The sequence below is a fragment of the Pleurodeles waltl genome, chromosome 10, assembly GCF_031143425.1.
Source record: "Pleurodeles waltl isolate 20211129_DDA chromosome 10, aPleWal1.hap1.20221129, whole genome shotgun sequence".
Taxonomy (NCBI): Eukaryota; Metazoa; Chordata; class Amphibia; order Caudata; family Salamandridae; genus Pleurodeles; species Pleurodeles waltl.
The window spans coordinates 270,217,452-270,231,850 of NC_090449.1; positions in this window are offsets into that span (position 1 = coordinate 270,217,452).

Sequence of the window (14,399 nt, forward strand, 5' to 3'; positions counted from 1 at the left end):
CCGCGTTCGCCCAGCCGGGTCCGGCGGTTTCCCGCCGGATTTCCCCCGGCTGGGAGAATCCTCCAAGCAGCGCCGCCATGGGGATTCCGACCCCCTGCCCGCCAGCCTGTTTCTGGCGGTTTTCACCGCCAGAAACAGGATGGCGGGAACGGGTGTCGTGGGGCCCCTGGGGGCCCCTGCACTGCCCATGCCACTGGCATGGGCAGTGCAGGGGCCCCGTAACAGGGCCCCACCATGATTTTCACTGTCTGCTTAGCAGACAGTGAAAATCACGACGGGTGCAACTGCACCTGTCGCACCCCTGCAACTCCGCCGGCTCCATTCGGAGCCGGCTTCATTGTTGCAGGGCCTTTCCAGCTGGGCCGGCGGGCGCTCCTTATGCAGGCACCCGCCTGCCCAGCGGGAAAGTCAGATTAGCATAGCGGCCATTTGGCGGCGACTGCCGCCCACCGCGGTCATAATGAGGGACATAGTGTGGGAAAATTATGCCAGCAGTGGCTAAAATCATCCTCACTAGACGCGGTTAGAGAACACCTCAGTCACCTGTCTAACTCCACTGACTTACAAGATTTATTGTCATGCCCCAGAACGCCACGTAGGAAGCGTTTCTTATATGCTGTATATAATGAGATTTGGAAACTTTCTCAACAAGACGCTGCTGCCCGGTTAAGGCAAATAGATCAGGAAAATCTAAAAAAAGAGATTAGCTGTTGTGGATAATGGGATTAACACCTTGCCGACCGGATATATACCATAAATAATAGTGCCTCTTCTGCTATAGACATCATACAATCAGATATGTCTTCTTTACACCATGGACAGAGTCAGATCAGGTCTATTATGCAGTTGGGTTGGACGCTTCAAACATTGAAGGCGGGTCGTGATCCATGGCAGCACGTCAGTGCAAGGGAGATATTTTCTTCCTTTAATTTGACGGGACAAACACAACTAATGGCTCAGAAGGAAGCGACTTATGTCATGCTTAACATTGAGAAATTAGAAAAGTTGCCTTTTACTGTAGCCGAAATACCGTCTGCTGAGTGGTTAATACATGGGGTTATAAATCTGCCTATTTCTACACTACAATTCACTTGGGGCCAGATGTAGCAAACGTTTGCGACTCGCAAACGGGCCGATTCGCAATTTGCGACAGTGCAAAATCGGAAATGGGATACAAAAAGCCCATTTCCGACTCGCAAAAAGCGATGGGACCCGTTTGCGAGTCGCATCCGTTGCGACCCCATTTTGCGACCCGCAAATTGCAAGTCGCAATTTGCGAGTCACAAACCTTATGCAATTGCAACTCGCAAATTGCGACTAGTCGCAAAAAGCCCAGTTTGCATGTCCCATTTACCACTAACTCAGAGCAGGTGGTAACCATTACCAAAGTATAAAAGGGGACCCAGAAGGCATCTGGGTTACTCAAGATGGCGGAGATATACCTGATAGCAGTGAGGAGGAGAGTCTACGCAGCCCAGCAGAGGAGGAGGAGGGGCCACAGACAGGAGAAGATATATAGAACCAGGCAGACTCTTTTTCAGCAAACTGAAGAGGAGATCTATGACAAATACCGCCTTAGCAGCGTAGCCATTCTAGAATTAATAGATTTACTGAAACCACAGCTAGAACACAAGACTCTGCGTGGCTGCGCCATCCCTACGCATGTGCAAGTGCTATGCGCACTGCACCTCTTGGCCTCAGGGAGCTATCAGGGGGTCATTGCCGTGGCAGGTGGGGTATCCCAAAGTGCAGTGTCAAGGTTCCTCAGGGCATTCCTAGATGCCTTAGTCACGCACATGTCTCACTTCATATACTTACCAAGGAATGAGGCAGAAATTAACAGCACCAAGCTGGACTTTTACCGCATTGTCCACTTTCCTCATGTCATAGGGTGTGTAGATGGGACACACATTCAAATATGCCCCCCTGCTAATCTGGAACACATTTTCCGCAACAGGAAGTGTACCCACTCACTCAACATACAGGTTGTTTGTGATGCCCATTATGTCATCACGGACATCGTAGCTAAGTTTCCTGGCAGTACCCATGACTCATACATTTTTAGGCATAGTGGGATACATCAATGCCTGGAACGTGGGGAATTTGGAGACGGTTACCTCCTAGGTAGAACCACAGACACTTGCAGACATACACACAGGTCACTGTGCACGACAATCTGGACTTCCTAACCGTGTACTTTTGTGCCCAACAGGTGACAGTGCATATGCTCTCAGGCCTTGGATCATGACTCCGTTTTTAACACCCAGAACTGAATCCGAGAAGCAATACAACAGTGCGCATAAGAGGACCAGGAACCTGATCGAGCGCACCTTCGGACTGCTGAAGGCAAGATTCAGATGCCTCCACCGCAGTGGAGGCGCCCTTCAATACACCCCCATTACCGCTTTCAAAATTGTGGTCGCATGCGCCATCCTCCACAACATAGCCACCCGACGTGGGCTACCTCTCACCCCTGCAGACCCAGATCCTGATGATGAAGAGCAAGAACAACCACATCGCCATCATGGGGATAGGAGTCTAGCTAATCAAGGCAGACTGAGACGGGACCACATTGCAACGCAATATTTTGGACGGTACGTGTCAACTCCCACCATACTCACCTATTAACCATTTGTTAAGTGGAACAAAAATAACTGTTTTATTAATGTCATGAAGAAACTATATACAAGTTGAAATTGTCCATGGGCAGGAAAATGCCAACCAGTAATGTGGCACATTAACGCCATGTGCCACATGAATCTGTCCTGGCTGTTATCTATGATCTCCTGCCCCTCCTGCCAGCCTGGCTGGTCCCTGCTGCGTCCATGGTGCTGTGCCTACCACTCCTCAGCACCCTACTGTGAGTGGCAGAGACACTGCTCACTGTTGAGCCCTCCTCCCAGGTGTATTTGTTAACTTCCTGGCTGTGATGTCATCATCATGTGCCAGGAAGTGTATCCAGGGTGTTCTGGTATGCTTTCTGGAGTGTTCTGCTGCATCTGCAAGCAATTTTGAAGGTATTCGCAATTTGCGACACCCACTCGCTAATTGCGAGTTCGTTTTTTGCACACTTGCAAACAGCGACCTCGCAAACTGCGGACTCGCACACAGCGTTGCGAGTCCGGCTGCGAGTCGCAAAATCGGATCGCTTTTTTTTCTGGCATTCCAATTTGCGACTCGCATTTTGCGAGTCGCATCAACTCGCAAAATGCGAGTCGCAATTTTTATTTTTGCTACATCTGGCCCCTACTGTTTAAAACACATTCCGGTAGGCAGGTATGAAAAACTGAGACATAGTTATATTCATGAGGTGTGGGAGCTTCCCTCCTCGTACAAATGCTTCAGTAGCATGAAAGAGGTCTTTCTTAGCGGTAGTGAATGCAAGACTTCAGTCAGCCATTCGATGGTTTGTAAACAGCTGTCCTTGCATGGGGCTTGAAACGCCTCAGCTGCAAACTTGGGTTGTTATCTGAAGGGAGTTCCAGTCCCCTTGATTAGACAAACGTTCTAGGTGCTTTCAAACAGCAGCTACGTCCTCCTCAATGGTGAAGACTGTTTTAGCATGCGGGCCGGAATAGTTTACGTTGTTTCGGTCTCTAAGGTCGTTACATGCTGCAGGAATGTACTCATTCCCCCCACTTGAATTAGGGAGGTAGCTGATATTCGGCCTTGCATTGCTACTTCAAACATGAATTTTGTCAAATTAAGCAGGCTCAAAGCTTTACTCTTTCAAAAGCATGTGGCCCTTACATCTGCGCCCAACACCTACACACTTAAAGTGGCAAGGTCATCGGCAGAAATACAGTCCCTGTTAAATACAAACTTTCCGGGACACTTTGGTGAACTCGTGGGACGAATATGTAATGCGTCCAGTACAACTGGAATCACACGTTGGATACAATAGGCTACTTCTCTGACAGCCACTGATGTAGACTACATCTTTGACCCAAAGTTACAAACTCAAGAATTTTTACAATATGAAATAGAATACCCAGTTCCAGCAAATACATTGCCTATTGAACAATATCATAGAGTCATGTACACCGATGGCTCAGCCCAACCTGCAATTGGAACTAAACATAAATATTCTGCTGCTTGAGCAGTCGTAAGTGGCTATATGGAGGGTGATAAATTCTGTCCCCTACATACCTTTATACAAACCCTAGGGGATTGCACAGCACAACTGGCAGAACTAAAAGCTCTATTGATGGCATTGGAACACACGGATCCTGCACAGCTTACGCTGATTGTTTGTGATTTGTATTATTGTGTTCAGTCCTTTAATGAACACCTGCATTACTGGCACCAGAATGGGTTTAGAGATTCTAAAGGAAACACCATTAAACACAGACGTCCGTGGGGAAAATTAGCAGACCTAAAAGAGACGCTACAAAATGTCCACGTTGTACACACAATTGGACACCAGCATGTTGGAATACCTGTTGCTGGAAATACACTGGCTGATGAAGCTGCAAAGTCAGCAATGGCAGTAGCCACTATAGCTGCAGTGACTCGCTCGAGTTCTAAACCGGACGCAGACATTTGGGCTGCTGTGAGAGCTACGGCTGATGGTAAGCCCTATCCTAAAGGATTTCCTAATAAATATACTTATCGAATGGGGGATCACCTGAATGCTGAAGTTAGAATACCAGGTGTAGGCGTAAGGGACATCCCCAACAAAGACATAAGACCAGGATTAATTACAGCAGCGCATGAGGGGGTAGCATCTGCCCATTTCTGGCGTGGCGGCCTCAATTTCAACATTGCAGGCCCATTACTGGTGGCCAGATCTCTACAAAGAGACCAAGCAGTATGTTCTTTGTTGTGACATTTGTCAACAAATTAAAGCTTCCACTGCCAAAACGGGCGCCACAAACACCCCTCTTGATTTCTAACAAACCATAGCAATGTGTGTACTTGGACCACTGTGGTCCCCTAACACCTGATAGTGCATACAAATATATCTTAGTTGCTGTTGATTCATGCTCCAGATTTTTTTGGATGTAGCCACAACTCATGGCTGACGCTTGGACTGTTATTAAAGATTTGCAAGTCTTTATTGGTACATATGCAGTTGTGGCTTTCCATTCGGACCAGGGCCCTGCCTTTGCCTCAAGGGCTTTCAGGGATGCCATGGCTTCATGGGGGGTCCAACTCCAGTACTCATCTCCATTTCATCATGAGGGAAATAGTGTCGTGGAGCGATTAAACTGTGATTTAAAGCAATCGTTAACAGCCAGAGTCTAGGTACGGGTCGTAGTTGGCTTGACCACCTGTATGGCTCTAAATAATCTTCCTAGAAGGTCCCTGGGGGTCGCACTTCAAATGAGTGCCTGTTTGGAACTCAAATGTATGTTCCGGATTTTGATGGTCCTGGCGTGGAGGCAGCAGAAACACCTTTTGACATAAATGAACGTGTCACTGTCTTACAGGAATTGCAACAGTTCTGTGATGATAATTCTTCCAACAATGCTGCCTCCACAGGAATTAAGGATGTGCCTGTAACATCTACCGGCTGGATTCCCAGAGTTAGGGATCTTGTACGTGAGAAAGTCGATGCGAGAAAGGAATTTGGCCCTTCTTATCAAGCACCAGTCCCTGTACGAGGGACACAAGGTACCAGAACTGTCATTCTACCACCGTTGGCAGCTGCCAAAGAAAATCGTTTTGTCTCTGTCGACAATGTCAAACTACACCATGTGGCCGGTCCTGCACAGCCGACCAAGAGGAACATCCAGTAGTTGCAGAATCCCTCTCACTACTGGTGAGGAAGTTCCTCTACAAGTTGTATATACCAACACCTCTCCGAGCTTGGGGAGGATGGAAGATGATCTTGCATTAGTTCCACTAGTGTCAACTAATTTGGAAACATTTGACCAAGTTAACTCAACTCCAACACAAACGGATAGTGCTATCTATAATGTGCCACCGCAGGAAACACCAACTCCACCACTGACAACGGCTCCGCCATTTGCACGAACTGCCTCTGGATATTTTGGTGATTTCAACGATGACTTCTCAGACTCATTCGCCTCTTCGAAAGCTGACTTGTCAAGTACACGTAAGCCAACAAACTGGCTTAAAAAAAGTATTTTATTTTTCCATAGAACTATCTGTGGCTTCCTTTGACTGTCTTAGCCTTTTTACTTTGGATTGGTTTTGTCATCACCTTTTTCTTAGTAATACATGGTCACTTTCTGCCTGAAAGATCAACAGTTGAACTGGTAGAGGAGGTTTTAAAGCCACATTTGTCATCACATAAAGTCCGAAGAGACTTTGTGAACATTTCCACAGTGTCAATTCCATGATGGGATTGTTTGGGACAAAGTAATGTTTGATACATGTGGTCCCATGGAAGTTATTCAAATACCGTATGTGTTCAGATTATCAATGAATGATATAATAATACCAGGCTTCTAGTTGATTGGGATGCGAGAACAGTTAATTCTATGATGACTGAATTGCAATAGTATACTGTCTTTGAGAACAAAGATGTTTACCAACTTACAGTAAATTATGGTGATACGCTTTGCTATAGTTATTATGGGCATCATTTCATACATAGAGGGAGCAGCCCTAGAACTGTTATTAATTACAAGCAATGGGAACATTGCCCGACTACTCCACAGGGGAGTTCCAAAACATATTCTGAAAAGTTTGCATATTTTTAAGGGCACAATCAAAAGAATGCTGAGTCATAGTACTTTTGAAGTACCACCTACCAAGGATATAAATATATTAATAACCAATACGTAATTCATATATTCGGAATCCTTTGTTTCCTGATTATCGATAGAAGGCTATGAATATTGGCTGAAAACAATTGATCTGAAAATTGCGTGGGGAACTAGAAATTGGCAAATTAAGGGAAAGGAAGCCTTGTTTAGAGCATGCCTTATTCCTGTGCAAATTATTTTTTTAAACGACACAGTACAACAGACAAGTTGTTTAGGCTTAGCAAAAATTAGGGAATTAAACATGCACAGTATACCTGCCCCCGCAAACTTTTATAAATGGTAAAAATATACAAATGCAACTGAAAATGAGCTCGATGACTGGGTCCAGAAGAGTACATTTAATGCTTCACTGACACATCCTGGCGGGTGGTTATTGTGGCCAATAGATACCAATGGGTGTCATCAAGGTTTAACAACTCCTCGGGGGGTTTTAGAACGAGTAGGCCAGACCCTCGCTATATCATCAGAGCATGCAGGTATAATTACAACATATAGTGTGGGAAAATTATGCCAGCAGTGGCTAAAATCATCCTCACTGGACGCGGTTAGAGAACACCTCTGTCACCTGTCTAACACCACTGACTTACAAGCTTTATTGTCAAGCCCCAGAACACCACGTAGGAAGCGCTTCTTATATGCAGTATATAATGAGATTTGGAAACTTTCTCAACAAGACGCTGCTGCCCGGTTGAGGCAAATAGATCAGGAAAAAAGAAAAAAGGCATTAGCTGTTGTGGATAATGGGATTAACACCTTGCCGACCGGATATATACCATAAATAATAGTGTCTCTTCTGCTATAGACATCATACAATCAGATATGTCTTCTTTACACCATGGACAGAGTCAGATCAGGTCTATTATGTAGTTGGATTGGACGCTTCAAACATTGCGGGCGGGTCACGATCCATGGCAGCACGTCAGTGCAAGGGAGATATTTTCTTCCTTTAATTTGACGGGACAGCAACAACTAATGGCTCAGAAGGAAGCGACTTATGTCATGCTTAACATCGAGAAATTAGAAAAGTTGCCTTTTACTGTAGCCGAAATACCGTCTGCTGAGTGGTTAATACATGGGGTTATAATTCTGCCTATTTCTACACTACAATTCACCTACTGTTTAAAACACATTCCGGTAGGCAGGTATGAAAAACTGGGAGATAGTTATATTCATGAGGTGTGGGAGCTTCCCTTCTCGTACAAATGCTTCAGTAGCATGAAAGAGGTCTTTCTTAACGGTAATGAACGCAAGACTTCAGTCAGCCATTCGATGGTTTGTAAACAGCTGTCCTTGCATGGGGCTTGTAACTCCTCAGCTACAAACTTGGCTTGTTATCTGAAGGGAGTTCCAGTCCCCTTTCTTAGACAAATGTTCTAGGTGCTTTCAAACAGCAGCTACGTCCTCCTCAATGACGAAGACTGTTGTGGCATGCGGGCCGGAATAGTTTACGTTGTTTCGGTCTCTAAGGTTGTTACATGCTGCAGGAATGTACTCATTCCCCCCACTAGAATTAGGGAGGTAGCTGATATTTGGCCTTGCATTGCTACTTCAAATATGAATTTTGACAAGTTAAGCAGGCTCAAGGCTTTACTGTTTCAAAAGCATGTGGCCCTTACATCTGCGCCCGAGACCTACGCACTTCAAGTGGCAAGGTTATCGCCAGAAATACAGTCCCTGTTAAATACAAACTTTCCAAGACACTTTGGTGAACTCATGGGACGAATATTTAATGCGTCCAGTACAACTGGAATCACACATTTTTTCAAAGCTGTTGGTTCAGGTTTCGTTCACACCTTCTCCTCCATATTCGGTTTGATACCTTCAGCTATCCACTCAATTTTCGGTAGTATTTTTTGTTGATTTCCCCTAACTTTGGCTTTATTAGCTGGCATCTTGCTGTTGCTGTTGTTTATGCGCAATGGCTTTCCCGCCACAACGAGGAGAAATGAAGGCACTCCCATCAGTGCAGCTGTGTCGTGAGCATATGTTGCAGTATTTCGGAGCAACACTCCTGGAGCAATTGGAGTGTGTCTGGTCTTTGTCATTCAGACCGGTTTCGCATTGTGTGCAGCCCGTGTTTTGGTGCCTCTGGTGCCCTTTCGTAAATGTACTAAGGTCTGCCTTTCACAGCAGCGCTTGCCTGCAGTAGATCCTGATCTGTTGATGTTCTCTCTGAGGGTTCATTACCGGACATGCGCATTGAGGTTGTGTTTGCTGCATGAAGCTAGATATGAGTTACCCTTCCTGGAGGAAGTTGTTCACAACTCATCAATGGGCACTCGACGGGATGCCGCCTTGGTTGACACTGAGGCTATGGAACACACCTGCTCCTTCATCCCTTTTGGCGAGAACTTTCCGGCTTTGACATCTGCCAAAGTGGAAGATCTCCGGTTCTCCATGACTCGGACCTAGTTTGGAACTTTTATAAATTGACATGTCTTTTTAATTCGGTTTAAAGTCACATGCTTATGTTTTAAATTGACACGTAGAATTTTTGTATGTCCTTTTGACTTGTCCAAATTGACTTAGTTTTTAGATATGTCTTAGGTTGAGCTTTTTAGCATTAAAATGTTAGCTTTGGCTTTGAACCACTTTCAACCAACAAGGGGAGGGTGTTGTGTAGCCATTTTAGTTACAGCTCTATGCACGTTATTTTAGCACACTAGGCCACTGTGCACTTTATCCTAGATATATTTTATTCGGCTTTGCATTGTTATTTTTACAATAACCATTTGTACGGTCTTGTTTTATTTTCATCTATCTAACTGTTTTCGCCTTGCCCTGCACTGTGTTCTCAAACAAGACATTCTTGATCACTCTGTGGTTCATTCAAGGCTACAGTTCAGTACATTGCCGGTGAACGTGGTAGAAGTTTAGTCTCCAACATTTGTAGAAAATACACATCCTTACGTAGGGACATTTTCTCAGAATATCAGCTGTGTTGTTATATAAACACTTCCTTGTCCATTACACGTTAGAGGGAGATTTCAGCCAGGGAACCACAACTGTATGCTGATTGCTGAACGCTTCGCTACAGATTCTAACGCAGACCACAGGCCTTTGCTCATGTATGGGGGTTGATGTCTTCCCAGGGGAACCTGAAAGGCAGAATTGGAGCTTAACATGCTGTGCTCAAATTATAACCTAGATAGGAAATAGACCCTTAATCATAGTGACAATATGATAGCGTTGTTTTTATGCTTCAGTCTTCTCGTCACCATTTTAATACTGTCATGTTGTGTCATCCTGGTTATTGCAGCTCACGCTTTGCTATCTAAGATGCAGTTGTTTTATTAAACTAATCATTGAAACATATAGTGCTTCTGTTTGTCACTTATATATGAGACTAAATTGTAAATGAGAGAACCGGATGCGACCTGAGTGACCACGACTTCCCTGAGAAGCCTAATATGTTATGCGCTCAGCAGCCCAATCATCACTATCCCCCCGTAGAGAAGAGGCAATGCTAGTTGGCTGGAGCAAAAACCCGGATTTAGAGCGACAGGTGTCACCTGCAGTAGGTTAGACTCAGTCTCCCACACCACGGACGATCTTGCTGTTCAAAATCCAGTAGTCTCATTAGAATAATGAGAGCCTACACGACAAGAGGAACTCGGAGCTTCGGGCTGGTCCTTCCCCCACACTGACGAGTGTGCTGACTGAGGATAGTGAGAGCTGGATTCCTGGGCCAGAGGAGCGGAGACACAGGCCTGACTGGACGGTGATGCTCGTAGAGCAGAAGGCTTCTGCCCCACTGGAAACTACATCAGGCCCGGTTGTGAGTGGGACACGTCACCTAGGCACGAGAAAGTGGCGGATGTAACACCCACTAAAGCGGGAGGGGTGCCGGGGTGCGGCATTCTGGTAATGGGGGGACAATCCCATGCATCCCACGGTCTCCAGCATAGAGACCGGGTACTGCCAAACCAACTTTCCGGGGTCTCCACTGCAGCTAAAGCTGCTGCCAACCCCTCAGACAGGTTTCTGCCCCCCTGGGGCCTGGGCAGCCTGGTCCCAGGAAGGCAGAACAAAGGATTTCCTTTGAGAGAGGGTGTTACACCCTCTTCCTTTGAAAATAGGTGTGAAGGGCCTGGGAGTGGTAGCCTCTCCTGGCCTCTGGAAATGCTTTGAAGGGCAGAGATGGTGCCCTCCTTGCATAAGCCAGTCCACACCGGTTCAGGGATCCCCCCAGCCCTGATCTGGCGCGAAAGTGGACAAAGGAAAGGGTAGTGACCACTCCTCTGACCAGCACCTCCCTGGGGAGGTGCCCAGAGCTCCTCCAGTGTGTCCCAGACCTCTGCCATCTTGGATGCAGGGGTGTGAGGGCACAATGGACAGCTCTGAGTGGCCAGTGCCAGCACATGACGTCAGAGACCCCTCCTGATAGGTGCTTACCTTTCTCAGTAGCCAATCCTCCTCTGTGGGCTAGTGAGGGTCTCTCCTGTGGGCATTTCACCAGATAACGAATGCAAGAGCTCAACAGAGTTCCTCTGCACTTCCCTCTTTGACTTCTGCCAAGGATCGACCGCTGACTGCTCCAGGACACCTGTATAACTGCAACAAAGTAGCAAGAAGACTACCACAACATTGTAGCGCCTCATCCTGTTGGCTTTCTCAACTGTTTCCTGGTGGTGCAGGCTCCAAGGGCTGTCTGCCTTCACCCTGCACTGGAAGCCAAGAAGAAATCTCCTGAGGGTCGATGGAATCTTCCCCCTGCCAACGCAGGCACCAAACGTCTGTATCACCGGTCCTCTTGGTCCCCTCTCATCCTGACGAGCCTGGTCCCTGGAACACAGGAGCTGGGTCCAAGTGTCTTCGACAGTCCAGTGGCCCTTCTGTCCAAATTTGGTGGAGGTAAGTCTTTGCCTCCCGACGCCAGACAGTAATCCTGTGTACTGCATGAACTGCAGGTGCTCGGGCTTCTGTGCACTTTTGAAAGACTTCCTTTGGCCACATCCTAGCACTCCGTCCTGCACTCCGTCCTGCAGTGCCCAACTCGCTGAGTTGGACTCTGACATCGTGGGACCCTCCTTTGTTGCTTTGAGTCGGCCGTCGGCCTCAGATTTTCTAAGTGCCTCTTCAGGTGCTTCTGCGGGTGCTGTCTGCTTTTGCATGGGCTTTCTGTATTGCTGAGCGCCCCCTCTGTCTCCTCCTCCAAGGGGCAACCTCCTGGTCCTTCCTGGGCCCTGGCAACACCCAAAACCTTCAACCATGACTCTTGCAGCTAGCAAGGCTTGTTTGCGGTCTTTCTGTGTGGAAACAACTCTGTACCCTCCAGAATGCTGTGGAACATCTTCTGACCAAAGGAGAAGTTCCTCGCACTTTCCATTGTTGCAGAATCTTTGGCTTCTTCCACCCAAAGGCAGCCCTTTTGCACCTTCATCCAGGGTTTAGTGGGCTCCTGCCCCCCCTGGACATTTGCGTGACTCTTGGACTTGGTCCCCTTCCTTTACAGGTCCTCAGGTTCAGGAATCTGTCTTCAGTGCTTTGCAGTCAGTTGTTGCCCTTGCAGTATCCCCTATCTCAACTTTACTGTCTTTCTGGGGTAGTAGGGTAACTTTACTCCTACTTTTCAGGGTCTTGGGGTGGGGTATCTTGGACACCCTTAGTGTTTTTTTTACACTCCCAGCGACCCTCTACACACTACACTAGGCCTGTGGTCCATTTGTGGTTTGCATTCCACTTTTGGAGTATATGGTTTGTGTTGCCCCTAGGCTTATTTCTCCCTATTGCATTCTATTGTGATTCTACATTGTTTGCACTACTTTTCTAACTGTTACTTACCTGGTTTTGGTTTGTGTGCATATATTTTGTGTATATATTAATTTCCTCCTAATGGATTATATCCTCTGAGATACTTTTGGCACATTGTCACTAAAATAAAGTACCTTTATTTTTAGTAAGTCTGAGTATTGTGTTTTCTTATGATATAGTGCTATATGATATAAGTGGTATAGTAGGAGCTTTGCATGTCTCCTAGTTCAGCCTAAGCTGCTCTGCTATAGCTACCTCTATCAGCCTAAGCTGCTAGAACACCTCTATTCTACTAATAAGGGATAACTGGACCTGGCGCAAGGTGTGAGTACCACAAGGTACCCAATATAAGCCAGGCCAGCCTCCTACAAGCCAACCCTGGCCAGATGAGGAGCAGAGCTGTCACCGACCACACTTGCACTTCAGAGGCACTGGATCAGGTCATACACTAAGAAATTCACACCCGCCTATTGTGCCCCAAGACAGATCAGGACCCATGCACTGAGACAGGAAATTCCGGATACCTCTGTAGGGAGAAACTCCATAAGCTGGGCCTACTTCAAAGTGGGCACCAGGTATAAAAAGGGGACCGAAGTCCCATTCTTCAGTGCACTCCTCGGAACTGTGGACTCTACAGAAGAAGGATGACCCTGTTTCCGTGCTGCTTGAGGCCTGTCCTGCTTGCTGTGAAGGAAGCCTGACTGATTATGCAAACCTCCAGTGAACCTGACTCTTCTTGCTACAGCGAATGTCAGAGATGACTGGCAACGTAAGATCTACACTTCACACTACAGCATGAACAACAAGAGGTGACCTCAAACATGAATCACCAAAAATGACAGTCTGCAATACCTGACAGGACCCTTGCACTACAGGGATGTCTGTCTGCGACGTCCAGCTTGCTGTGCATGCTACAGTAACAACTATCCACAGAGCTCTTCCTGCTCTTTGCGGCCTCCTCCACCGCGAACGAAACACTTCTCACTGGAATTTAAAAGGTAACTTTTTCAGCAGAACTAGCCTGATTCCTATGTCCAGTCCATACTCCATCATGGTCAGTCTGAACTTATGATTTTCATCCGGTCACGCACGACCAGATAACAGCAAGTAAGGCCCTCATTTATACTTTTGTTAGCGCCGCATTTGCGTCATTTTTTGATGCAGAATGGCGCAAACTTACAATTTTGTAAGTTTGCGCCACTTTTGCCTCAAAAAATGACGCAGATGAGGTTCTAAAAAAGTATAAATATGGGCCTAGGTTTCTTTACAGAAATCATAAGTCAGCACTTTCTGAAAATACAGGTGGTTTGTATTGCCACCTACCTCATAACTGTACTTGTTTCATGTTATACAGGAAGGATGCATGACTCCTATGTAATTTGTAACTGCATATTGTATGAATAAACAAAATAAGAGTTCGGAGCCGGGTGGTTACTTGGTAAGTATACATGAGGTTACACTGTTTAGTGACAGTATTTAGGGGTTATTTGTCTTTCTAGTTATATACAAGTATTACCATTTCAGGTAACAGTGCTTACATCCACAACCAATGGATAAAGACGCTGAACTTAAATCCACGGAGAGCTAAAGCACGGTGGTATAATGATGCTAACAAGAAAACCAGAGCAATTGTAGAACAGACATTTGACTTGTTAAAAGGCAGATTTCATTGTCTCCACAAAAGTGGTGGCGCAATAGAAGATGATCCTTGTACTTTAAGCAAAATCACATCCACAGATATTATCCTTCTACTTGTTACAAAGTCATACCCACATGTGCTATATTGTACAATATGGACATTGGGAAGGAATTGCCTATGAAATCAGTAAGTAATGACTCTGGTGATGATAAGCAAAAACTACAGGCCTACTAATACTTGCTCTTTCTTTGGCACATTGAATTCCACTA